Genomic DNA, 27,185 nt, shown 5'->3' with positions numbered 1-27,185 from the left:
AAGAATGAGGAGGGACAGAGGCTGCGCGTTTCACGCAGGAGGTTGCAGGTATGTGTTACGTGATTCTGTGTGCGTGTGTGCAGAAGCACATGGGTGTGAGCATATCTGTGTGTAGGAGATTGTGAGTGTGCATGGATACATATGTATGCATAGGTATGTATGTGAGTGTGTGCATGCACATGTGAGTGGACAGGTGTGTGTGTGTGCACATGTGAGTGTGCATATCTGTATGTAGGAGTGTATGTGAGTGGGCATGGATACATGCATGCATAAGTGTGTATGTGAGTGTGTGAGAGTACACGTGTGTGCACATGCGAGTGTATGGGTGTGTGAGTGCCTGTGTGCACACCCCCCACGCAGCTGGTGGGCGGGATCCTTTTCCACTTAAAGGGGTGACTGGGAGGTCTGTCCTGCTGACCGCCGCACACTGCCCGGCCCCGGGGGGCACGGCAGCACCCAGGTTTCTCGGCGGCTGCTCAGCTCTCCAGCAGTCACGCCGGCCTCCTCCGTGACGCAGGTGCGCGCAGGGGTGGCAGCAGCCACGGGCCCTGCTCTCCGGAGGAGCCCTCCGGGCTCGCTCGCCCAGGAAGCCCCGGTCGGCAGCCGGTGCGCGGCCCTTCCGCTGACTTCCGAGGGGTTACGGTGCCTGCTTTCGTTGGGGCCCTGCCTCAGCCGCTTCTGCACTAACTGATCCATTTCTAGTGGCCTCATTCTAGAAGACGCAGAGTTTATTAAGTCCGTAATTTATTTATGATGTTTCTTTTTTAGCTCAGTGCTAATATGGCTGAAATAGTTTCTGGTGGCTTATTTTAATAATTTCACAGGTATATCAGGTAGAAACTGCTTGCAAGGCCCATATTTCATGGTTTTCTTCCATAAATTCACATCTTATCAGCTCCAGGTCCCCACAGGCCAGTGGAGACATGCGCAGGAGCCCTGCATTTACCACGGGCTGCTGCTGGATATGCTGGGATTCAGAGAGGGGACGTAACAGCTGCCTCCCGTCCCTCAAAGCCTGCGTGGTCCTTGGTTTTTGGAGGTGTCGGTCCTCTGGATTTTGCCAGCTCCTCTACAGGTTCTTCAAAGTCCCATGTCCTTTGTTCCAGAGAAAGGCTGCATTCCTTGTGCCCCTCGGGGATATGGCTGCACTGGTCTTGCTTTTGGTGACTCCTCCGAGTGGGAGAGCCCCTTTTCCTCTTGCCAGTCTTCAGAAGTGCTCTTTACATTTCCAGCTGTTTCCTTTCCTCTCCCCTGCATCTCAGCTCACCCACGGCCCTGCACGCACTGCTGGGGCTCTGGAACCCAGGGTGTGCTTCAGGTCACCAGGAGGAGTCATGTAGGCACACCTGTCTGAGCCACACCAGATCAGCCTCCCCTGAGAGGATGGCTGTGCCTGCCCAGTCACAGTGCGCCCTGGGCCAGCACACCCCAGCCTGAGCGTGCCTTCTCCAGAAGGGACCTCGCTGTCCCTGGGTTTCCCTTTGTGTGGGGGAGGCTCTTCCTCTTGAGAAGGATGAGACAGCAGCTGCCATTGCCTGGTCATCCAAAGTGCCAGGCATTGTGCATTTGTTACCATCCTCAGTCCTTATCAACAGACCCAATGGCAGTCACTCTCATCCCCATTTTACAGATGGGAAAAGGGAGGCTTGAGAGGTTAAACCACGTGGTCAAGGTGATAGAGCTATGGAATGGCCCGTTTGGTATTCTGCATGAAGACTATCTGGCTCCACAGCCCTTTGGCAACATCACGCACATGGCCCTGGCAAAGATCCTTGGTGGTGGCGAGCGTTAGACTCAGTGAGGCCAGTCAGCGGGGTGCAGGTGTGCGCATTGACGGGGACACTTGAGGACATTCTTGAAGTCTGGAAGGGGCCTCTTGTAAAGCTTAGGCAGCAGACACCAGCAACCCCAGCGAGGCCTCTGGCTCCTGACGGAGGTGCTCTCTGCCTTGTATGCAGACCCATCCTTAGCAGCCAGCTATATCCAGAACAACTGTCTCCTGTCACACATGGCCCCATTGAAGACAAAAGCCCCATTACTTCTGTGACAGTTGCCAGCACGGAAAGTGGGGAAAAGGAATCGCATGCAGGCATTTGGTGGCTCCAGGGTTCAGCAGGTACACTGGGGCCCCACCTTCTTGCTTCCTGAACTAAAGGCAGCTCAGGTCCTCAGAGGGGCTCAGGTCCTTGCCTCGTCTCCCACAGCTTTTCCTGAGGAGACCTGCAGCAGCCCCCTCACCCCTGCTGGCTCACTCCACAGGCTCTGTCCCCAGTCTCCCCTCTATTTCACTTGCTTAATGTACTTTCCTGGATTCAAGGTAAACACTCAGGGCACGTTTCTGTTGGCCTTCGCTAAGCAGTGGTTTGTTAGTCTGTCTTCTCTCACTAGTGAGGACTGGTGTTGCGTGTGATGGCCTGTTTTGTTTGGTGAAGGGTCATTGGAGTCAGACAAAGGCTGGTGAGTCTTCGAGCCTCACTGATAGTTTCTACGGGGCTCTGGGCTCCACTGTGGGGACACTGGCAAACAGATGTGCTTTGGGTATAAATTATATTTTCACTGAATATGTTGCTTGGAAGAGGGTGGGAAGCAACGTGAACCATTCATCCAGGGCCAGAACCCAGCTCATCACTGGATCCCCAGTGCCCATGTGGAGTGCAGACTCTGAGGAAGGTTTGCTGAAAGTCAGGGTGCCGTCTACAGGGTAGATCAAGTTGCTTTATGACCACTTCCCAGCTGGCCTCCTCGAGGAGACAGGCAGTGAGTGAGAGCAGTTTCAGGGATGGTGGGACCACTCGGTGACACCTCAGAAGCTGCCTGTTCAGGGCTCGGCTCACTGGACTGCAGGAGCCTCGTTATCACTGGGCGCCGGGCGAGTGCTGCCTCCCCACACGCCAGCTGGCTGTCCGTCAGCACTTCCCATGGGCTAGGCCTCCCTCTGGCCCGCTGAGCGGGGATCAGCCTTGGGAGTCTCTGCATACAGGCAGGAGACCCGGTCTCCTGGTCTGGCCTTGGGGGAACTTGGAGGAAATTCTTTATGGAATATGGTGTAAGTTCTGGCTTCTTCTAGAACCAGCCCAGAGGCAGACTCAAAGCTCTGTGCGTTGCTGGACAGCTCGCACCGTTAGCCTACTTTCTCCAAACACGCAATCACGTCACGCTGTGATGGAAATGGTGTAAAATGCTGAGTAAGCAACCAGAAGCACACGCACAGCCTGCACTTAGGTTTCCCAGCAGTGAAGCTCTGAGCTGTGATCTGTGGCACAGCAGGAGCGCGGGGGGCGGTGGGGTCTGAGGAGGGCGGAAGCAGAGCTGACAGGCCCTCTGCACCCTGTCTTGTTCCTGGCATACGTGGATGACCCCACATCCCATGTCCGTTCCAGACCCTGCCTCTGAGCGTTGGACCCAGACATCCAGGCGCCTTCTTGACTCAGCTGCTAGAAGGTTTCATGACCACCCCCAGCTGAGAGCAGCTCTATCTGAACCCATCATTCTACCCCCCTGGTTCTCACCCAGGCTGCAGTCTCAGGGCCAAGGCCCACCCTTCTGGCTGCCTCACCAGCCGGTGGAGAAGAGCCCTCCTCCTGCGCCTGCCCCAAGCCCACTGCGGATGACCCTGCCACTCTGTGCACATTTATTTACCTCTCCGCCTCCAGCCCACTACCTCATGGCTCATCCCTGCAAGCGATGGGTAACTTGCTGTTTCCCATATTTGTTTTCTTCTCTTGGCTCTGGACCTTTGCCAGGAGTTTCCTGTATGGCCAGCGTCCGCTTCCCGAGTCTTTGATTGACAAAGACTTACCTTTCCTGCAAAGGTCTGCTAAATAGGGCCCTTGCCCAGAGGTTCTCCTGCATTTCCCCCACTAGAGAGATTCACTCTCCTTGCCCAGCTCTGCTGTGCTGGGAACCTGACGCATGGGCCTGACTCTCTAAACAGCCTGTAAGTGAGGCTGCACCTCCTTCCTATTGGGGCCTGAGGGTCCCCAGCACGAGGACCTCAGCCACAGAGCAGGGGATTCACTGCAACGTCTGCCTGTTGCCCTGGCACCAGGATGCTGCTCGTCTAATGGCCTGCACTGCAGGAAGAGGGACTTAACCATCCCCGACCTTCATGGACCAGAAAACCTGCCCCTGCCCTGTGAGCCACAGCGGTCAGCATCCCTCGTTCCATGGCACTTCCTTTTCCTGCACATGCTTGCACCCCTGGGGTACAAGCTCTCCCTCTGAGGCACACATATGCCCCCTTCCCCCCGGTCCAGGCCATTGGCAGGTAGTGGAGTGGCCAGGGAGGAGGGCAGGGGAAGCCCCAGACAGGCTTCCCACGGCTTCCCAGTCTCCAAACTGGGCTGGGACACAGCCTCTGCTCATTTGTAGGTGCTTTGTGGGAAAAGGATTCTGTGAGCAAAGAGGGTAGATAAGTCCATGGCCAGAAGCAGGTGTCTCCCGGAGGCGCGTCTGGTCTCATGCACAGTGCTTTCCCAGCACGCGCGGTGCACACCGTCTGCCGCACACGTCTGTGCTCCCTGCACGCTTCCCGGCCTTTCTCTTGCCGCCTGCTCGCCTCTGTGCTGGAGTCGGCTGTTGGCCGGTGGTGGAGTGTCAGGGACCAGAGGGTAGAGTTCAGGTTCCTCCATGTGACACACGTGCCTGTTTGCGAGCTGGCTTCAGAGCCCTCCCTGGAAAAAGAGACCGGAGATGAGTGCTGAGTCAAATAGCTTTAAGAAACCTCTACTTGGGTCACAGAGAAAGAGAGGAAGGGAAAATATTTAATTTTTTTCTTCTTTTCATTTTGAAGATTCCAGTTCTGTTTGAATGTTAGGTCCCCGTTCATTTACTGGCTGCAAAGTTAATTTAGTAACACTCAAGAACAACTGTGTTCTCCTAAGGTAGTTGCTTGCTGAGGAGTCCCCCAGGACCGGCCTGTGACCTCACCCACCTCTGTAGCCCCAGCTGAAAACTCAGAGAACAGGGGCTGCCATTGATCAGACATTAGATGGAGGCACTTTTTTTGAGCATCACTTTCTTTATCTATATTTTACTTTAAAAATTAACAGCTTTATTCAAGTTTAATTCACATACAATAAATGCACTTATCTAAGTGTATAATTTATGTTTGACACATATGTATACCCCTGAAAGCATAGCCCTGCTGAAGGTAGCGAACAGAGAAGGCCCCAGAGTGTCTTAGTGCCCCCACCTTGCCCTGCCCCCCACTCCCCTGGCAGTCTGTTTCTCACACTGCAGATTGTTTTTATTTTCTAGAGTTTTATATCAATGGAATCACAGTATTTACTCTTCTTTCTATTTTGCTGTGGCTGTTTCCCTCCAGATAATTATTCTGAGATTCATGCATATTGCAATGTATAGTAATAGCTCTTTTTGTTTTATTAATGAGAGGTATTCAAATGTATTCATATACCACAGTTTGAATATCATGTACCATGATGGATATGTGGGTTGGTCCAGATTTTTGACCATTACAGAAAAGACTGCTGTGAACATTCATGTGAAGTCTTTGTATGGACATGTGCTTTCATTTTGGGGGCATATATTTGCAAGTGGGATTGCTGGGTCATGCGGTAGATCTATGTTTAACTTTTTAAGAAACTTTCAAGTTCTATGAGAATTCCCGTTGCTCTACCTCTCCTCTAGCACTTGGTCGATGTGGGTTTGGGGTAGTAGCCACTATAGTGGTGTGTCATGGTGCCTTGTGTGACTGCGGCTGTTATTTCCCTAGTAGCGAAGGGTACCGAGCACCCGTCCTGTGTCTGGTTGCCACCTATGTCTACATCTTTCCTAGGGGGCAGCTGAGATCACTGAGTTGAGACATTTATTTTTTATGCTATAAATTTCCTGTAAGTGATTTAATGTTGTCCCCCAAATTTTGATATGGTGTGTATTGATTGTTGTTAAGTTCAAAATACTTGTCTTTGACCCATGGGTTGTTTAGAGGTGTGTTATTTAGTTCTCAAATATTTGGGGATTTTTTCTCTTATTGATTTTTAATTTAGTTCCATTGTAGTTAGAAAATAGTTCCTATTCCTTGAATCCTTTTAAATTCACTGAGGCTTACTTGAAGTCCAGTATACTGTCACTCTTGACAAGTGCTTATGGGCATCTGAAGGGATGGGTAATTGGTGGTTGTTCTGTAGATGTCAGGTCCACGCGGTTGATAGTGTTGCTTATGGCTTCCATATCCTTGGCGAATTTTTGCCTCCTTGTTCTATCAGCTATTGAGAGAGGTATCAAAATATTCAGCTTTAATTGTGGCTTTGCCTATTTCTCCTTGCAGTTTTATCAGTTGTGGTTTAATGTATTTTGAAGCTTTGTTCTAAGAGGCATAAATGTTTCGGACTCCTGTGCCCCGGTGATGAGTCGATCTGTTCCGAGGCGACGGCCTTTATCCCCTGCTCTGAGGCGCTCCCTGCTCTGCCCTGTGCTTCCCCTGATGTTACTGCAGCAGATTTGATTCGCGTCTGCAGGATTCCTTTTTAACCCCTTCACTTTTACCCAGCTTGTTGCTTTACATTTAAAGTATGTGTCTTGAAGGCCTTTCATACTTGGATCCAGCTATTTTGTCCATTCTAACAACCTGCTTTTTAAAGGAAGTGCTCAGATAACTTCCACGTAGTGTGAGCACTGATACTGCTGCTGGGGGCGGGGTCCTGGAAACCCAGGGAGGAAACCGTTTCAAGCAGAAGGCGGAGATCCTTGAGGTCAGGAGCTGCGCCAGGAGGACGTGCTCCCCTGGGCGAGGGTGGGGAAGGGCCGGAAGGCCAAGTCCCCAGGCACTTCATCTTGTGTCATCCCACTGCACAGGTAAGGAGATGGGGCTCAGAGGGCTTGATGGACTGTTCAGCGTCCCTTAGTAAGTGGCAGAGTCACTTGTACTGCCCCCTTCCCTGTGCCCCACACTCGGCACTAACACTGCCCCCTTCCCTGTGCCCCACACTCGGCACTAACACTGCCCCCTTCCCTGTGCCCCACACTCGGCACTAACACTGCCCCCTTCCCTGTGCCTCACACTCGGCACTAACACTGCCCCCTTCCCTGTGCCCCACACTTGGCACTCACTGGATGCTAAGTGCCTGACTGATTCCCAGCAATGTTTGAAATTTGTCTTAATTTGGAAGCAGTAATAAGTTCTTGCTGTGGAAAGTCTTATTATAAAATGTTTATTTTTTATTATTATACTTGTTCCCTTTATGTTATTTTACTTTACTTTTAAAAACTCCTATGTTTGAACCAGTCTTGAGGACGCGCTGTGGACATGATTTGCTCCAGCGCTTGCCACTCCTGGGACTGGGGCCAGTTGTCTCACTTCCTCCTTTGAACTTGTTCCCTCCTTTGCTCGGAAGGCTCAGTTGCCACCATGCAGGGAAGTTGTGAAGATGAGATGAGGGCTCGCCAGGAGGCGGGGGCTGGGTCATAGCCAGCACTCCCATGACAGCCTGTCTTATAACCAGTAACGCGTGTCCTGTGGGGCCATTGTCTTTGGGGCTTCCTCAAGGACACCCCGTAAGGAGGGAGAGGCTCCCCAGTGCACCTTGCAAGGTGTGCAGGGCTGGAGGAGCCCACGCTGCAGGCTTTCTGACAACCTCGGGCCTGCTGATGCCCTTGTTCTTCCCGTCTCTCCTGTAAACTCACATGCCCTTTAACACTCAGCTCAAATGACTGTGCCTGTTGATCTCTTCCGTGACCTTCCCTTCCTCCAACATTCTGGAGAGCCAAGGCCATGACTCTTAAGTGGTCTTAATTTCTCCCTCGTGTCCTGTCTCCATTCCAGGATTGGTAACGCGTCGCACTTGTACCAAACACCTGGGCAGCACAGTGGCTGCTCAGGAGAAGCTGAGGGGTGTGTTCCTCATCTTGGGGGGCTTAGGGTATTGTGGCTGAGAAACGAACGTGTACCTGGATCACTAACCTTCAGCGGGGCAGGAGCTGCAGGCGCCACCCCAGACGCTCTGCTGTGTAGTCCAGTCTGAACGCCCTGCAGACCGTGGGGCGCACCCCACCGCGGCTGTGGCTCTGCTTCAGGAGCCAGTCAGCTGCTCCCAACCAGTCTGTGGTCGTTGTGCAGAGTGTCGACAGAGAATGCTCCGGAGAGGGACCGCTGACACTTAGGGAGCTTAAAAAATAGCTCCCAGTTACCACCTGCAGCAAATGTGTCTGAAAACGAAAGGTTTGCATCTCTACCGTCCTGCATTCTCACCCATGGCGCTTCCTACACATGGACCCACTGCTTGTGCCTGAAAGACCCCATTACCTGTGCCTTCCACCATCATTGCACTGCCTTTGCCTGGCTGGGTAACTGGCACACACCACATGGAGAGGCGAGAAGCAAGTGTGCTTGCGCACACGCCACACACACGCACACCTGGTACCTTCACATGCAGCATGGGGGGGCAGGGGGTAGGCCCCTGGTAGGGCTCCTAAAGAGGGTCCTGTCCACACGGATGTGGAAACAGGCAGGAGACAGTTCAGCCATCAGAGCGTCTCGGGAAGTGTCATAAATGGTTGTAAGGCTCATAGAGACAGCAGGCTCCACCTTGGCTCTCTTTTCCACAGTCTCAGGCCAGAGGATGCCATGTGCCCAGCAGCCTGTCTCTTAGAGCTGGTTGGAAAATCCCAAATGAATGCAGGAAGGAGGGTGAGGAGTCTTTTACCTGTCAGTGACCGCAGTGTGCTGCAGCCCTGGAGACTGGTGGCTTGTCCCACGGCTGTGGAGGTGACAGAGGCTGAGGACCCCCATGCTGTCACTGTCCTGCCGGGCCTCCCTCCTGGCCAGGGGCAGAGGGGCTTCTGCTCCAGAACTGCTGCAGAGCCCACCCTGTGAGGCCAGTGAGGTCTGAGCAGCTTCCCCCCCACCCTCAGACTGCTGCTTGCCTGCTGTGTGCATCGCCAGAACGGCGAGTGACCGCGTGGCTGCCCTGGAGGGGATGGAACGTGTTGCTGAGTGTCCACGGTGTGCCAGGCCTGCCCCACATGCTTACAGACATTGCTGCAAACAGGCTGGATCTGCCTGTGAAACCCCATCTAAAGGGACCTCAGGAAATCTGGCCCCAGCTATGACAAGGTCGCTTCCTCCTTGCCCTCTTGGAGGTTGTGGGAAGGCCCCCGGGGCCCTGCCCTCAAGGTCAGACCTAGGAAGATCTCTGTAGACACTCAGGAAGCTTTAGCTCCAGGTCTCAAGCTTGGTTGGGGAGATTTTTTGAGAGGCCACATGCTTGGGGCCCAGCCTTCCTGGATGGCCCCAGCCAGGCAGTCCTCCCGGCTGTCGCTCTCGGGACTGCTGTGTTGGGGGAGGGGCGCCACTGGCTCCTCTCTGCGCCCCTCCATCTGTACCGGACGCCTCCTCGCTCAGGCCCCTGCGACCACCCTCGTTCTCTGAGCCTCAGAAGCTTCTCAGCCAACCATCATTGTCAGTTCACCTGTTTATTGAAGCAAACTGCCTTGGCAGAAAGAAGGGCAGAGACTTTCTCTGTGTGGGTGTGGGAGGGCGGGCCGAGTGGGAGGGGCAGGGAAGAAGGAAAGCGGGAGCCTGGCCACGCTGCTTTCGGAGCCTCTGTAGTGGAACAAAACAAACTAGCATACTAATGAGTCATCCTTTCAAACAGCCTCGTATATGTCACTTATTTTGCCAAATTGAGGTTTTCCTGTTACGTTCAGTTTGTGTCCAACTGTTTTCAATTAATAATATATCATTAACATATTATCATGTCAGTAAATAGTATTTGAGATAATATTTAATGGCCTTGTAGTAATCTGTCCATTGGAAGAATCATAATTCATGCAGTTCTTCTTGATTTTTGGAAACAGCGTGGTCAGTGCTTTGTAAACAATACTGCGACCCTCTGCCTGGCTCAGCTGAGCCTCCCCGACTTTGCCGTGAAACATTGTTTCCAAGCAGATGTGGGAGAGCTGCGCGCTCTTGGGTCTTGTGAGCACAAATATAATCAATGTTTTCCATTTTTACCAATATTATAGGTGAAAAAAGGGTCCCTGAATTGTTTTAATTTGTAGTTCTTTGCTTTTTAGCCAAGTCAAACACTTTGAACATTTATTTATTCATCGTGTCTATTTCTAATTTTGATACATTTGCTCATATTTTTTTGTGAAGGTATTTTAGTCTTTTGTTATAGGGTTAAATTTTTATAACCTTCTGAGAGAGGTGTTATTAATACTGGAGTCCAGGAAATGAAGCAGGCTCAGAAAAGGGCCGAGGCACCAGCACTGAATGCAGGCAGTTGGAACTTGACGCTCCCCTTGGTCTCATTCCGAAGCCCTGTCGCCTCCGCGTGGTGCTGCGTTGAACCGCCCCGTCCCGCCTCAGTGGGAGACACATGTTCATTTATGTATTTTAAGGGTCAGCATTTTGGCACAAAGCCAAGTAGGCCTTCTGGTTATTAGACTGGATTAGATCATTTTACATTTTGAATCAAAGCTTGGTTTTAAAATTTAAAGTAACATAAAATTTTCTATTAACCTCAGTTAATTAATAGAAAAGTCAGGAAACTTTCCCTAATTTTCACCCTATAGAAGGGAATGAGCGGGGTGGAAGGGCCAGGGAGGACAGCGGAAAGTAGCTCTCTGACTGAGCCCGAGGGACCCTGCTTCTCAGGGCCCGGCCGCTCTGTGGGGTCCTAGCGCCTGTGAGAGCCAGGAGGGCGCGGGGCTCCCTGCCTGCAGGAGGAGAGGAAGCACAGGCTGCCTTCCCTCGACGACGCGCTCCTCACTGAGCCCTCTTCCCCTCCATTTTCACTTTCTGGACTTTCCATATCTCCATGGGGTGAGAGTTTTCAGAGTTAGGGAGCCGCTGCCCAGTCGTCCCGTTGGCCAGAGCGCACGTGGCCAGGCTGCCTCCTGGAATCCCACGTGTCTCAGCGGGCCTCCGGGGGCTCCCCGCCAGCCGCAGCTCGTTTAACTCGGGCTCTGCTATCTTTGTGGGCTTGTCCCTCAGCTCTCACCACACAGCCCCGACGGAGGAGGAGTGGTCCCGGCAAGGAGCCGCCAGGACTGGGAGGAGCAGCCACAGTTTGGGCTGAAATCACGGACAGACGTAATAACTGAGAAAGCGGGAGCAGCAGGTGGCGCAGTGGGGGAGGCTCTGCTGCGCCCGTGGCAGGGACAGGACAGGCGTCGGCTTCGCCGCTGGTGAGCGGAGGGGCCGCAGCGTGTTGAGCCAGGAGGACTGATTGGAATTTTATTTCCACCCTGACTCCTGCGGGGTGGGAAAGAACAGAAAAACGAAGAAAATTAAAAATTAGGGCCTTTAATTAGAGATGGTGGTGGCTTAGGCCCAAGGTGGCGGGAGCAGCAGTGGCAAGAGGAGGGGCGGTGAAATGTGCGTAGATTCTGGCATTTTGAAGGCAGGGCTGAGAGACACTGCGCACCAGACGGATGGACAGCGGCGGCCGAGTGGCCCGAGGGCAGTGCCCAGCAGGCGTGTGGGGCAGGGCGGGAGGTGGGCTGTGTGGTGTGTGATTTTACGGAGGGTGCTCTGGGTGTGAACCCAGCAATCTGGCACTAGTGTCCACAGTCCCATTTTTTACGAACTGTTTGACATACAGCTGACATTAAAAAATGGAAACTTTGACGAGTTACAGTTTGCAGTTCTGACATACACACTTGCAGCTACCACCACAATCATGGTCATCACCCACGAAATTCCATGCCCCATGTCATCCGTGTCCCCTCCACCCAATCCCACGCAGCCTCTGGCGTCTTCTGTCACTGTAGCTTACTTGGCATCTTCTAGAATTTTCTGTGAGTGGAATCCTTCAGTACATTCCCTTATCTGTCTACTTGGTTTCATTCAGCGTGATGATTTTGAAATTCATTCATGCTGCTGTGTTTATTGATGGTTCACTTTTGTGTATGGTGGCAGTAAGGCTTGAGGTTAATTTTTGTCTTTTTTTTGCCCATGGATGTCTAATTTTCCCAGCACTACTTGTTGAAATTAGCGTCCTTTCCCCTTTGGGTTTTTTGCTGAATGCCAGTTGGCCTTCAATGTTTGGATCTCCTCCTGGACTCTGTTCTGTTCCATTTACCTGTATGTCTGTCTTCACTCCAGCACTACACTGTATAATTGTAGCTTTTTAGTTACTCTTGAGATCAAGTGAAGTAAGTTCTCTACCTTTTGCTTGTCTAAAAGTTTACTTTCATCATTCACACTGTCAGAGGGCGGGGCTAGGGTGGGGCCTGTGAGGCACCGGAGGCTCAGAATTAAAGAGGGGCCCTCACGGGCCTGTGCAAGCCCCACCTGTCCTGGCCCTGCAGCCATATATGTCTCAGAATTAACTTGTCAGTTCTAGGATTTTAATTTCCTTTGTGTTGAATCTGGAGATAATTTGAGGCAGAATTATGAACAAGGTGTATCTTTCCATTTACTTATATTTTCCTTAATTATTTTTAGCAATGTTTTGCAGTGTACTGGCCTTGTTTGACTCATCGTTTATATTTAATAGTTTAATACAATTGTAAATGGTATTGCTTTGCATATTTTAACTTGCAATTGATTGTTGTTAGCAATTTCTGAATACTGACCTTGTGTTAAACTTACTTATTAGTTCTAGTGGCTTTCTTTTGTAGGTTTCCTGAGCTTTTCTATATAGACAGTGATGCTGTCTGGGAATAAAAACAGTTATATTCTCTCTTTCCAATCTGGTCCCCTTTTATTTCTTTTTCTGGAACCTCCAGTACAATGTTGAGAAGAAGCAGTAAGAGTGGATATCTGCTTTTTTCTGGATCTTAGGAAAACCATTCCACTTTTCACCATTAACTATATGTTAGATGCAGGTTGAAGAAGTGTTTTTTTAATTTAGTTTGCTGAGGGTTTTCAACATAATTGGAAGTTGGGTGTTGTGAAATGCTTTTCATGCATCCATTGAAATAATTGGGAAACCAACCTCGCAGTCCTGGATAAACCCCACTTGATCATGATGTGCTTGCCCCTTTTGAATTGGAGTTAAGCTTAGCCAGAGTATTTTAGCTAAAGTGTCAGATACTTTTAAAAAACTTTGTATTTAGGTTGAAAAGGGATATTAGTTTGTAGCTTTTTATATAGTAAACCTTCTGTCTGGTTGTCTAATTGGGGTAGTGCTGGCCTCCTGGGATAAGATGGGATGTTCCCTTCTCTTCCACATTCTGAAAGAATCTGTGAAAAACGGAAACTGTGTTCCTTAAACAAATGCGGAATTCACCAGTGAGGCTCTCTGGGCCTGGAAGGGCCCCCCCTTGGGAAGATTTTAAACAAGAGTCTAATGTTTTAGGAGATACTGTAGGGACCTGTTTCTTTCTGAGTATTTTGTTGTTGTTGTTGTTTTTGTAGTTTGCGCCTTTTAAGGAAGTTGACCGTTTTATCTGTTTCTTATGGTTCTGTTCTACTCGTGATAAATTATCCACTTCTTTTGTTTCATTCTTTAGAGATGTCGTTTCAGGGAGTTGTTTGCCTGGTTTCTGAAGGGAAGCCAGCTGTCATTCTTGTCTTTATTTTTCTCTGTCTTTTTCCTCTAGTTACTTTACTTTTTTTTTTTATTATGTGCTTGGGTGTAGATTTCATCAGATTTAGAAAATGCTCGACCATTCTCTCTTCACACACTTTTTCTGTTTTTCTTTCTCTCTTCTCCCCTTGGACTTAAACGGCATGGATATTATTAGATTGCTTAAATGGTTCCATCTCCTCTAATGATCTGTTAATTTTTTTAGTCTTTTCCCCCCTCTATGATTCATTTTGGAGATTTCTTGTTCCACACTTTAAAGTTCATTCATTTTTCCTCTATGGTGTTTAATCTGCCTTTGATTTCATCCAGAGTATTTATCATCTCAGATGCTTCAACTTTTATTTGTGGAAACTCATGTACGTTCTTTCTTTCTTTCTTTCTTTCTTTCTTTCTTTCTTTCTTTCTTTCTTTCTTTCTTTCTTTCTTTCTTTCTTTCTTTCTTTCTTTCTTTCCTTCCTTCCTTCCTTCCTTCCTTCCTTCCTTCCTTCCTTCCTTCCTTCCTTCCTTCCTTCCTTCCTTCCTTCCTTTCTCTCTCTCTCTCTCTCTCTCTCTCTCTTTCTCTCTTCCTCCCTCCCTCCCTCCCTCCCTCCCTCCCTCCCTCCCTCCCTCCCTTCCTTCCTTCTTCTTTTCTTTTCTTTCTCTCTCTCTCTCTCTCTCTCTCTCTCTCTCTCTCTCTCTCTCTCTTTTCTTTCTTTCTTTTCTTTCTTTCCTTTCTTTTTCCCTAATGTGCACATATTGTCCTTTAACTTCCTGACCATGTGCTGTGTGTCCCTAATACTTACCTTCTGCTTCCGTGTCCGGTGGTACTGAGTCTGCCACCTGCATTATTTCCAGCTTCTTTCTGTTGATCGCCTCTTCTCCTCATAGCTGTATTGTCCTGTTTCTTTGCACGTCCTGTAATTTTTAATTAGATGCGGACACTGAATTTTAGGAGGTTGGGTGCTGAGTGCTTGATTCCTTTCCTTCCTTTAGTTGCCCCCACCCCTCCCAAGGACACAGTTATGTGACTTCGGAACATTTTGATTTTTCAGGACTGGCTTTGCAGCTTTGGGAGGCAGGTTGAAAACAGCCTGTTAGTCCCTTGTCTAATTCAACCCATTTCTGAGGATTGTTAAACATGATCCTTTCAGGTGATTCTTCCGTGGACTCAGACAGTTTCCACACTCACGTGTGCTAATTAAGCCTGAGCTATAGACTCGGAGTGAACTCTGCAGGTTTCTGGAGGGCTGTTCTGTGTCACTCTGTCTTCTTTGGGATTCTGCCTTATGAATTCCAAATTGTCTTGGCCTCAAGCCCCAAACTCTCCCTTCGACTCATAAAAACCATTGAGCTCTGCCTAGGTCCCCCTTCCTGTGCCGGGAGAGCCTCCATGTGCCCAGCTCAGGCTCACCCCACTTGGTGTTTAGCTCTTGAGCATCACTGCTCAGCTATGTCACCTGTCCGGTGTCTGAAGACTGGTTTCGTATGTTTGGTTTTTAGTTATTTCAAGTGAGAGGTGAGTTCAGCCCCTATTAATCCATCCTGTCAGCATCTGTACTCTCGTTTTCCATGCTGTGTACCCCTGTTCTTCTGGGCTTATGTTCTCAGGTCTTTACACTTGGATCTGCACCCTTAGCTTGGTGTAGATGGAAATGCTTTGATGTGTTAAACACAGAGCTACAAGCTTCAGAACCATCCCCTCCAGGGCTCTGGGCCATGCAATTTTATTTTCAAATAATCTTTGGAAATTTTTTTGTATTAGTTCAGGATTTTAAATTATAAGTGCAATTAAAATTGTAATTTTCTGTCAGCTCCTTGGGGATAAAAGGACATGAGGTGCTAATGTGAAACAAGGCCTCATTCCCAGTGTTAGGGGTAGTTGTACACAAATAAAAGCAGGTTTAAATGTTCTCCTGAGATGAACAAAAAGGTTTTACAAACAAAATAATTAAAGTGGTTTGCAACAAGCAAGCAAATCCAGCCGCTGTTATATTTATTTTCCTGCTTGAATATGTGCCTGGGGAGTAAGCTGGAAATGGGAGCCCCAGCTGGCTCCTAGAGTTTTACCAGTGGAGTAAGAAGCAATGGTCTTGTGTTATAGAGACAGTCACGTAGGTCAGAGTTTTACATATTAAACTTTTGAGGTTCCCATTATTTTTGTATGCGACTCCGAGTAACTCCTTTCGCCCTTCCTCTCTTCCCCCGTCACGCCTCCCTCCTCCCGGAGGAGCGCCGGCCAGCCTTGTGCTTAGCCCTGGGAAGGCAGCAGGCTATGGACACGCGAGCCCTGCCCCTGGGAGCTGGCTGTTTCTGTCTCCAGTGTGGACGTGGGACGGGCTTCCTTCTGGTGGTGGGTGGGGTCCACCGAGAATCCCAAGTGCCCTCAGAGCCGAGTCAGAAGTGTAGGCTTCGTGAAGGACCAGCGGGTTGCGCACCTGGGGGAACGGAGTTTCCTTACGCAGCCCTTTCCGCGGCGATTCCACGCGGCTCTGCGGGGGCGCAGGGTGGCGCGTGGGGCCACGTGCTGCCTGCGGACCTCCCACTCAGGCTCTGCCCTGAGTTGTGGAACTAGGAAGACTCTAGGTTTGCCTCGCCCTCCAAATGGCGGACAAAGCTATTTTTAACCCTTCCCTATACGGCTGTTGTAATGCTTTTAATATCCAGGCCCAGGGCTACATATTTCAGGCCCAATTTAGAGCATACTTCAGGAATATCACATCTGAAAAAGCCAGTGGAAAGTTAGTGATCGCTGAGCCGCTTCTGGGAAGTGACCTGACCCGCCTTAGGTGCCCTGAGCCCGTCAGAATGAGAGGAAACTGCACGGCCAGTGGTGGTGATGGGCTGGGAGGCCGCGGAGCTGCAGGCTTGGTGGCAGCAGGAAGGCAGGAGAGGAGGGAGGCGAGGACGGGGGAGAGGGAGGGAGAGCGAGAGGAAAGGCAGATCGCGGAACAGGCAAGAAGGAAGCCCACGTAAGAGACAGGAGGAAAGGGAGAAAATAGTCAAAACCATCTTGAGAGAGAAGAACAAAGGCGGAGGCATCAGCTCCCTGATTTCAAGTTATATTTCAAAGCCATTGGAGTCAAAGCGGAAAGCTGTTGGCCTAAACCCACACACGTGGCTGAGTGGAGCAAATAAACCCACACATACATTGTCTATTGAGTTACAACAGAGGACCCAGGAAGATAAAAAGGGAAGGACAGTCTCTTTGATAACTGGTGCTGAGCAAACTGGACAGGCACATGCAAAAGAAGGACGCTGGACACCACGCACACAAATGAGCTCAAAATGGATCAAAGACATGATGTAAGACTTGGGACCATAAAACTCCTGGAAGAAAACATAGGCAGTAAGCTCCTCGATCCGTCTCAGCCGTGACATTTTGGATCTGACACCAAAAGCAAAAGCAAGCAGACAGAAAGAAAGACAAATGGGACCACATCCAACTGAGAAGTTGCTCACAGCGTAGGAGACCGTCAGGAAGGCACCTACAAATGGGAGACGATATTTCCAAATTACAAATCTGAGAAGGGCTTATATCTAAAATATATGAAGAACTCATATGATTTGATAGCCAAAGAAACAAAGGAAAAACAAAACAAAGACCCCCGATTAGAGAATGGGCAGAGGCTCTGAACAGACATGTTTCCAAAGAAGACAAGCAGGTGGCCAACAGGTCCATGAGAAGGTGCTCCACGCCACTGACCACAGGGGACGCGGAAATCCCAACCAGCGAGCTATCGCCCCGCCCTGAGAGTGGCTGTTACAAAGAAGACGAGACGACGGGTGCTGGCGAGGACGTGGAGGAAAGGGAGCCCTGTGCGCGGTGGCTGCCGATGGGAACTGGTGCGGCCGTGATGGAGAACAGCGTAGAGGGCCCTCAGAAAGGAAAGACAGAACTACCGTATATCCCAAGAAAATGAAAGCACTAATTTAGAAAGATATGTACACCGCGTTCATTAAAGCGTTATTTATAATAGCCAAGATATGGAAACAGCCTAAGTGCCCGTCAGTGGAGGAGTATGTAAAGAAATTGTGGTGTGTGTGTGTAATGAAATATTATTCAGCCATAGAAAAGTGGAATATTGCCATTTGCTACAGCAGGATGGAACTCCAGGCCTTTATGCTAAATGAAATCAGTGATGAGACAGAGACAGACAAATTCCATATGATCTCTTATATGTGGAATCTGAAACAAAAACAGAACAAAAACACACAAAAGATGAAGCTCTTAGATACAGAGAACAGATTCAGATTGGTGGTTCTGAGAGTACAAGAGGCAGGGGTGGGGTGGGGGGTGACGGGGACTGGAGAAATGGGTGAATTCTTTTTTAGTTTAAATAAGTTGAATGAAAATTAGAAAACAAAAAGAATTCCCAAGTTTAAGAGGAAGCAAGCAAGCAGAGGAGAGAGCTGAGGGGAAAGGTGGGGAAGCCTCCCCACAGCCCCCCAGCCTGTCCATCACCAGCTGGTCTGAGAGGTTCCCTGACTGTCTCCAGTAAATGCTGGGGCGTGTGTGGACCCCTGGCTCGTCGGAGGGCAGATCTCCACCTTGTGCTCATGGTCAAATATAATAGAGTAAAATTGAATAAAATGTGGTGAAATACAAAATCAATTAAATAGAATAAAAGAACCATTAAAAATACCAAGTTCTGGGGACTTTGGGCTTCTTTCTCAGGCAAGAGAGCAGATCCTCCTGGTAAACCAATGCACAGGGAGCCCGAGGGGACATCCACCCTCCCTGTGGCCATAACCAGTGCAAGTCTTCAGGAAGCAAGGTCAGCTGCCAGTGCTGGCTGATCTGAGGGGCCACCCATGGGAATGGCCGTGAAGGTGCGATGGAGGAGAGCGCTGTCACCTGTGTCCGGGCAGCCCCGTGTAAGAGGAGCAGGCAGAGTGCTGGCTTATTGTGAGCAGAAACCATTTGTGTCATTTATAAAAATGAAAGGACACAATGGAGCACTACGCAGCTACAAAAAAGAAGGATCCTGTACCCTTCGGGACAGTATGGATGGACCTGGAGAGTATTATGCTAAATGAATTTAACTAGTCAGAGAAAGACAAGTATCACATGATCTCATTCATATGTGGAATCTAAGGAACAAAATAAACTGATGAACAAAATAGATTCAGTGACATGGAAGCATGGATCACACTGATGGATGTCAGAGGAAGGGGGGGAGAGATTAACCAAAGAACTTACAAGCATATATGCCCAGCCCATGGACACAGACAGTAGGTGAAGGCCTGGGGTGGGGTGGGAGGTAAGTGGAGGGGGGCAGAGGGGAGAAATACTCTCAACAGTACTCTGCAATACTCTAACAATAAAATTAAAAAAAATGAAAAATAAAAAATAAAAGAATCCATATCAATTTTCAACCGGTGGGCCACTTTATTTAATGATAAGGTGGTTGAAGACTGGCTTGCTCTCTCGGCAGGAAGTCCAGTGCGTCCGGGGTCTCTTGGAGTCGAGCGGGAAGGACCCACCTGTGGGCTGGGTGGTGCTATGGGCTTCCTCAGGGTTTGGAGGAGGCTGCAGGAGCAGTGGGGTGAGAGGAGGAGCAGAAAAAGGGCCTCTCTGGCTTGCCAGAGGCCAGGCTAAGGCAGATCTTTTGATGGCTTTCAGAGGCTGTAGAAAGAGCTTTGGATTTTGAGTTGGAGGGACTAGGAGCACTGGCTGCAAGACTCTGTGCTAGACATGTCACATCTCATTGAATTAGTCACTGAATTACGTCAAAACCCCGGGAAGGACTGTTATTCCACTCGCAGATGACACTGAAAGGAATTCAGTGCCTTGTCCAAGTCACACAGCCAAGAAGAGGAGAAGCCAGGATTGGATCCCAGAGCCACCTGGTTCCATACCCTGCTCACTCCGCTTCACTGTGTAATAGGCAAGTGCTCCTAAAATGTTAACAGGGGGCTCCTAGACTTACTGTAGTAATCACTATGTTATATACCTGAAACTAATATAATATTTTATGTCAACTATAATTAAAAATAAATTTTTAAAATGTTAACATGCCTGTGAACCACCTAGAGATCTTTTCAAAAGGCAGATTCTGAGTAGACAGGCCTGGGGTGGGGCCTGAGATTCTGCATTTCTAACAAGTCTGTGGATGACGCTGATGCTCTTGGTCCATGGCCACACTTCTGGGAGCAGGGGAATCCTCTCGGCTACTCTCTATATCCTGTGCACAATAGGGAGACTCATGCATACTCCCAAGAATTTTTAGGGGACGACCAATGAGAGAGAGCATGTCCCTGGTCAGAACAGCCACTCTGCGGGGGCTTCCCTGCTGTCACCCTGCGTCCGGGAAGGTAACAGCACTCGGCTTGGGCAGCACCCCCTACTCTTTGTCGCCAGGCTGTCCTTGTTTCTGCAAGGCCACAGGGGCCTGACACAGGGACCGTCTAAGAAGACTTTTGACTTTGGTGGGAGTAGTTCTTCATCACAACTGGATTGAAATCTCTTTCTGCTTTGCAGCTTCCCTCAAGCCAGCCTTGTCTGTGGAGTTTCTTTACTCTCATTAACTTTAGATACGGACACTGTGGTTTCCAGGAGGGAAGTAAACTATTACTTCTCCAGAATAATGCTGGTATCACACCAATGTCTGATAGATCTAGGTCTTTCCAAGGAACAAAAGGAAATGACTAATAATGTGATTGCATGGCCTATATAAGTCTAGAGATCTAAATACATGTTTAAAAATACTTTCCTGATGTCAAAAGGTTCAGAAATTTTACTGCTCTTAAAGATCAGACAAATACTCTACATCTGTTTTGCCAAAACATATTCTTAGAAAAAGGAAATTCCTTCCATTTAATTGCTATTTTGAAGATTCATCCTCATTATAAACACGCATCCGCCTTGCTACACCAGCAACATGGAGTGGGACTGCTCGGCGATCCCGTCTGTCTTACATTTTACACATATAATTGAGGACTCTGTGCCCACTTACCAGTCACATTAAATTCTGTATCAATGAGCTTACTTTTGACTATAAGCTACAGAACAATCTGAATCAATTTCCTTAAATGGTCTGAGAATATATTACCTCACCGTAGAGAAGGCTCAGGGACAGGCCACCAGGTTCCAGGGCCGGACGACCCAGAGGCTGAACAGTGTTCCCAGGACCCTGTCCTGTGTTGTCCTCAGCGTGCTGGGCATCCTCCAGGGCAGTCTCCCGTGACCCAGACCTCTAGGCAGAAAGACCTAGAGCTCCTTGGCCTTCTTCTTAGGCGTAAGCAGACCTCAGAACCCCAGGGAGAACTCCTTCACACCTCAAAACCAGAAACGAAGCCACGTACCCTCCTTTGACTGCCGAAAGGAGTAGGACCGCCCAGGTTGGCCACGCCAAGCACCGCGCGTCCGGTCGGGGCGCTCGCCACCCTGGGTGCCGTGGGGAGGGAAGGCAGCGTGGGGGTGTGGGTTTATTCAGTCGGTTACAGCTGCGCCGTAGTTCCCCATACACGCTCCGCTGCTGCTTTAATCGTTTCTGTTGTTACATCAGAGGCCTGAGCAGACGTGAGGCAGAAGCAGCTGAGCCTGACGGACACAGAGCCCCACGTCTCCAAATTGCTCTGGCGCCGTCATCGCTTTTAAACTTTCTCAGAGTTAGCAACGAGGGGGCCTTTGAAATCTGTGGCTCGCTCCCGTGTCTGCCGTTCATCACCTATTCTGAGTCAAAGGCTTTGAAAATCTACAGCCTGTGCCCTCTCCGTGGGAAAATGCACGCCTGTGTTCTTCACTCGGAACGGGGGCCCCCGCCCTGGGCCGGAGGCGCACCGCCCGCCCGCCCGCCCGCGGCCGTCTCCGCTGGCTCCCTGCGCTCGGGCTCAGCGGGGCTTCTAACCAGTGAACAGGGTGTGTCCCCGGGAGGACGTGAGGATTGGCTTTTCTTTCGAATCCATCTAACTTTTCTTTAGTCTTAACTCTTTGTATGTGAAGTAGAGATTTGTAGAGGTTTCCTGTGAATTTATTTGCCTAAAAATGAAGATTGTCTAAGATTCAGTGTGCACCCTTAGTACAAAATTAGGGGCAGTATTTTTATTGCTCAGTGCGTGAAACAAGCCTTACTTTTTATTGTTTTCATAGAAATCTCTGTAAGTGTTAAGAGGCACAAAAGAGTCTTTTCCCCGACTGGCAAGAAGGATGTGATGTTAATTGGAAACTCCATCCTGTTCTCTACTTGTTTTAGTTGTTATAATATCTTTGTTATCGATCTACAAATACTCCTTCCACTGAAAAAAGAGCCAGTTCCAGCCGCGTTTTGCTCCCATTCTATCCCAGTTCCACCATCAGCACGCACTCCCGACCTCACACTTCACCTGCCTCTAAAGCCGATCCGTCTGAAGCCTCCCTGGCCCGTCCCTGTCACCTCCAGATGGTCTCCAGACTGAGCGGCACTGATGGGGACCTGTGGGCGGGACCTGGGAGCCAGGGCGGGTGGGCGCGGGGCGCGGGCGCGGGAGCGGGACCAGGCCCCGGTGCGCTTTCTGCCTCGCTGAGGCCGCGGGGGTTTCCTGAGGCCCCTGGGCGCCCACCTGGAGCGAGGGTGGTTTGGTGAAGGCCAAGGCGGGGAGGCGAGGGGGGAGGGGGCAAAGGGAGGGGGGAAACGTAAGATCAACATTAAAAATGTTTAGTTAAAGAATAAAACTAAAATATTTTTTAAAAGAATACAATTGGAATTTGGTCAAATGGAGAAGGCTGCACATTCTTGCCTCAGGCCCCTCAGAAACAGCCCTTCTAATAATGACAGTAAACCTAGGAAAAGGCCTGCGAATGAAGCAAATACAAGTTTTAGCATAATAACTGAGGTTTAGTCAGTCACACAGCTAAGGCATATTCTGAAGTTTGGGAGGAAAGAGACGGAACATTCTATGTACAAGGTTCAGCATTCTATGTACAAGGTCTTTATGGAGCAATGATCAGCCTGAGTGATGCTCTGGACCTGATATATTTAAAATATTTTTAAGCAGATCACGGAGCAGTTAAGAGTAATGTGCACAAGGCCAAATGAAAGTGAGAAATGAAAACTCTAGGAAATGTGTGAGCTTCAAATTTAGCTTTTGCCGTGAGTCTGTCAGCCAAACTGTGGCGATGTTGAGCAGCTTCTGTTGTGGCTGTGGGGGCCCAGAACCCATGAGGCCAGTGGGGGAGCCGATTAAGTGTAGGGCCTAATGAAAGATCCACACATAAAGTTAAAGCTCAGACTCAGTTAAGGGCGAACTGGAAGTGAACTCACTGGGCAGAGCGAACAGCCAGGAACATTTTCTGTCTTGGCTTTGGAGTTGCCTGGAGGGAAGAAATTTTCCTGAAAATTGGCAACCCCCAAGCAGGCTTGTGACCCAAGTCGCACCCAGGCCTCCTAATAAAGCTCAGGGAACGCTGAGTATTAAATGCCATGGTTACAGGTTGGCGCTGCTCCTAGGTGGGAGGTAGAGAGAAGCATAAATATTCTCTGGAGTGATGATAATTCCAGTTGGATTTAAGGAATTTTTAAGAAAATTCTAAGGAAAATAAGATTACATACAAGAGAGAAAGAAAGAGAGAAAGAAAGAGAGGGGGGAGGGAGACAGGAGGGGAGGAAGGAAAGAAACAAGCCGCCAGGAGTGAGAACCAGGGAAAAAAGGCAGTTTAAAGCGATTTGAAGTGACTAGTTTTAGAATTGCCTGACATAGGATATTAAATAAATAGGCTCTAATATGTTTAAAAAATTAAAAGAAGCTGGAAAATATGATCAAGGAATAAAAGACATTTTTAAAAGAAGCAGAATTAAGAAAGAAACAAACAGCTTCAGGAAATTAAAAACCTAATAATTGAAGTTAAAAATGAACATTAAAGTGGACACATATGTAGAGAGAATTAATGAACCTGAAATATGAAGCGATTATTTGGAATGCAGCCTAGAGAAACAGAGATAGGAGGTGTGAGAGGGAGGTTAACACACATAACACATGGAAGGACAGTAAAATCTAATACACTATTGACTGGATTTCTAGAAGGAATTAAGAGGTAATGGGGGAGAAATAATGTTAAATGGCATTGTGGTTTAGAATTCTCTAGAATTATTGAAAGACACCGAAGGTCAGATGTCGGAAGCCCAAGGGTCAGGAGCAGAATAAAGATGTAAAAGTCCACACCTAGGCACCTCCAGTGTGACACTGCAGAGCACCAAAGACCAAAAACCTAAGGAGCATCCAAGGAGAAGACACAGGTCATCTTCGAAGGAGGGGCAGTCAGACTGATTCCCAAACGCTGGGGGTAGTGGGCTGAATAATGGCCCCCAGAGGTTTCTGGGGCCTACTCCCTGGAAACTGTGTGTTACCTTCCACAGCAGAAGACTTTTCCCAAAAGGGATCGAGTGAATGATCTCGAGGTGTGGGAATTACCTCGGATTGTCCTGGGGGGCCCTAAATGTAATCCCAGGTGTCATAGCTGTCATTGTAAAAGGGGGATCTGTGTGTGGAAGAGGAGAACACCATGTGGCCGGCCACACAGGAAGAGGCGCGAGTGAAGAGGCTACAGCCCTAGAAACGCCGGCAGCGACGGAAGCTGGGGGAGGCTGGCATTGTCCCCTAGCCCGTCTGGAAGGGGTGCACCCCTCCTGTGATGGTTTGTTATTGCAGCTCTAGGAAACGGATACATTGGGCAAGAGTGGGACTGGGGGACCACACCCTGTTATCTCCCGTGTGCTGAGAGAAAACAGTAGTCAGCTTAGGGCTTTATTTTTAAGAGTGAGATCAAAATAAGACATTTTCTAGCAAACAGAAACTCAGTTTATTATCAACAGACCCACATTAAAGGAAACTATAAGTGAAGTATTTCCGGAGAATGATCACAGGTATAAAGTTTCATGCCTAGAAAAGAATGTTTAACCAATGCATTGATACACACAGGTTCAATAGACAGATAATAATTGTGTAAAGCCACGAAATGGTGTGTCCTAGGAGGGCATAAAGAAAGAGAATTAAAATGCTGGGCATTGTTATCACATCAGTCAGGAGGCCAGTGATTAATATCAATAATATTAGATAAATATTGAAGAAAGGAGTAAAAACACTGATTAACTTAACACTTTGTTATATATATTAAAATATCTGAGATAACCAATGAAAGAATAACATTGAGCATATAACTTTCTGAAGAGAATAAAGTAATAAATAGAAAAAAATTATTCCAAGGGGAAGCAGAAGGAAAAAATAAATGGAAAATGTGTAACATGTAAACAATACGGTAGAAATCAATCCAAATGTATAAGTAACCATAGTCCAATATAAATAGATCAAGATTTCTACTAAAAAGTTAAAGATGGATGTAAAAAAAATCTGGCATATTTTGTTTACAGGATCCCCAACTAAAATGTGAGACAGAGGAAGATGGGCAGCAAAGAGATGGAAAAGAAAGAGGGGAGGGACCCGAATAGAACTGGTGCGACTGTAGAGATGCCTGACACCACAGACCACAGGGCAAGAGGCATTACTAGGGGATATGAACAACGATAAAACATTTCGTCCAGCAAGGAGCTGCAGTGCCACACCTGTGTGTGACTAACAAAAACCTTAAAATGTGTTTTTTTTTAAATTTTGAAAATATAGGCTGAATACAAGGCGAAATAGACAAATTCCTGATATAATGGACCTAAAAACAGACCACTGAGCCAGCAAGTGGACACTGAATGTTTAGGAGATGTTCACGCACGCTGACCACGCGACAGGCCGCAAAGCTGAGCTCAGTGCACGCCAGGGGCCAGCACACGGCCCCCATTCTCACACCACTGCATTTACACTCGAAATCAGTAGGAAGGTTACTGAAAAATACCCTCAGGTTTGAACATTTTTGAAAAGTCAGCAGTAAATTACTCATGGGTCAAAAATAAACCAAAATGGTGGGATGTAGCTAAAGCAATATTGGTGTAGATTTATTATCTTAAATACTTCATTTTCTAACGTAAAAGATATAGGATTCATCAGCTAAGCTTCATATCTAAAATGTTGGAAAATAACCACTTAACAAATCCAAAGAAAGTATAGAAATAATAAAGGGTAGAAATGAATGAAATGGAAAACCAGCACGTAACGGTATCAATTAAGACAAAACATTTTTAAAAAAAATTTATAAAGTAGACAAGCTTCTAGCATCCAAATAAGAGAGAGGGCCCAGATAAACATTGTTAGAAATGGATGAGGGCACATAACTTGAGATGCATTAGACAGAGTAGAAGCTGTAGAGAGACGTGGACAAGTCATGCAGAGCAACAGGAGAGTTTGCACAACATGGCTGAAGTTTTAGAAAAAAATGATTTAGGACAAAGAATTAAAAGCAAACAAAATCTCTATAAAACAAAGAGGTATAATTAGTGATAAAAATAATTCTTATAAAGGAAACACTGGGTTAGATGAGGTGATAGGCTAGTTTTACAAAACATCCTAGAAACTGGAGAAGCTATCTGTGGCATGTGGCAAAGACGTAGTCTCCAGAATTTTTAAAAAAGTTAAATCAATATGCAAGAAACCCAACCTGATAGAAATTGGGCAACAATACAAGCACAGGAAAGGAAGCACAAACGATTCAGAAACGTATGAAAGACGTTTAACCCTTTCAAGGTTCAGGGAGAGGGAATGACAATCCAAAGATGTGTCAACTCCGACTCCCTAGATGGACGGATCTTACGAAGTTGTACACCGTCGCCTGCGGGCAGGAGGCGCAGCGACAGGAACTCTCTGAACACGCAGGCATGAGTATAATTAGGACAATCACTTTGGAAATTTGATAATACCCAGGAAATTTGAATATGTTCATATTCTCCTATCAAGGAGTTGTATTCTAGGTGTGTACTCTAGAGAAGTTCTTATACAGGTGCACTAAGATGCATACACAAGAAAAATATGCATAGAAGCTTTATTTATAATGGCAACCAAACAAAAACATTTAGCTGGAGTCAACAATAGAGTAAATAAATGGTGGCATGGGCACACAATTTGTGTGCAGCTGTGAAAACAAGTACACCGGAGCGGCGCCTGTCACCATGACTAAATTGCAGAAACCGAAAGTGAGACCAGTGGGTTTAAGGCTCGGTGAGTATTGGGGTTATGTAGAGAGCTAATGGGGAGCACAGACGCCTTGCTTGTTGCCAGGGACAGGGCTGCTCCCCTGTGGTTCTGTGAGCTCCTGGGTGTCCTGAGGTGGAGAGCCACTGACCCGGACCGCGGAGGAGGCAGGGCGCAGACTGCAGCTGACAGAAAGCCGACGGGTGCGTGCTGCACATGATGCAGGCGCAACATGACCGAGGCCGGCTCTCGGGCGGAGGAAGGCTCACTGGGGCGCAGGCACCTGGCTAGGACGCAGGTGATTTCTCAGCTGGATGGAAGGCACACTGGCATCGTTTTATTGCTCAGACCTTTATGTAATATTTGTGAGTTAAATATATTTTACAACATGAACTTTAAAAGTAATGAAATGAGCCAGATGATTTGGAGTCTGCCCTCCGGGGAGCGTCTGGGTGTGGCATGCTACTGTGGTCTCCAAAGCAGCCTCGCGGCCTTCCGCGGGGTCAGTGGAGGTCATGCGTATCTACACTCTGTCTTGCTGCTTTGCTCAGCAGCAGCACTCCCTGGAAGAATGTTCGGCTGGGACAAAGTGCAGGTTTGTTTTCCAAGTGGATTGTGAGAATTGGCTGCTTGGATTGCTCCCTGTGGCCGTAGGAACCC

At 48.4% G+C, this 27,185-nt stretch overlaps 1 protein-coding gene across 1 annotated transcript in view; it reads left to right on the top strand.

The window, feature by feature from the left end:
- GRID1 (glutamate ionotropic receptor delta type subunit 1) overlaps positions 1-27,185 on the top strand; it is a 618,720-nt gene that overhangs the window by 394,281 nt on the left and 197,254 nt on the right. The window lies entirely within an intron of this gene.

The sequence above is a fragment of the Miniopterus natalensis genome, chromosome 14, assembly GCF_054644295.1.
Source record: "Miniopterus natalensis isolate mMinNat1 chromosome 14, mMinNat1.hap1, whole genome shotgun sequence".
In the NCBI taxonomy this organism is placed as follows: domain Eukaryota; kingdom Metazoa; phylum Chordata; class Mammalia; order Chiroptera; family Miniopteridae; genus Miniopterus; species Miniopterus natalensis.
This window is presented reverse-complemented; position numbering and strand designations above follow the sequence as displayed.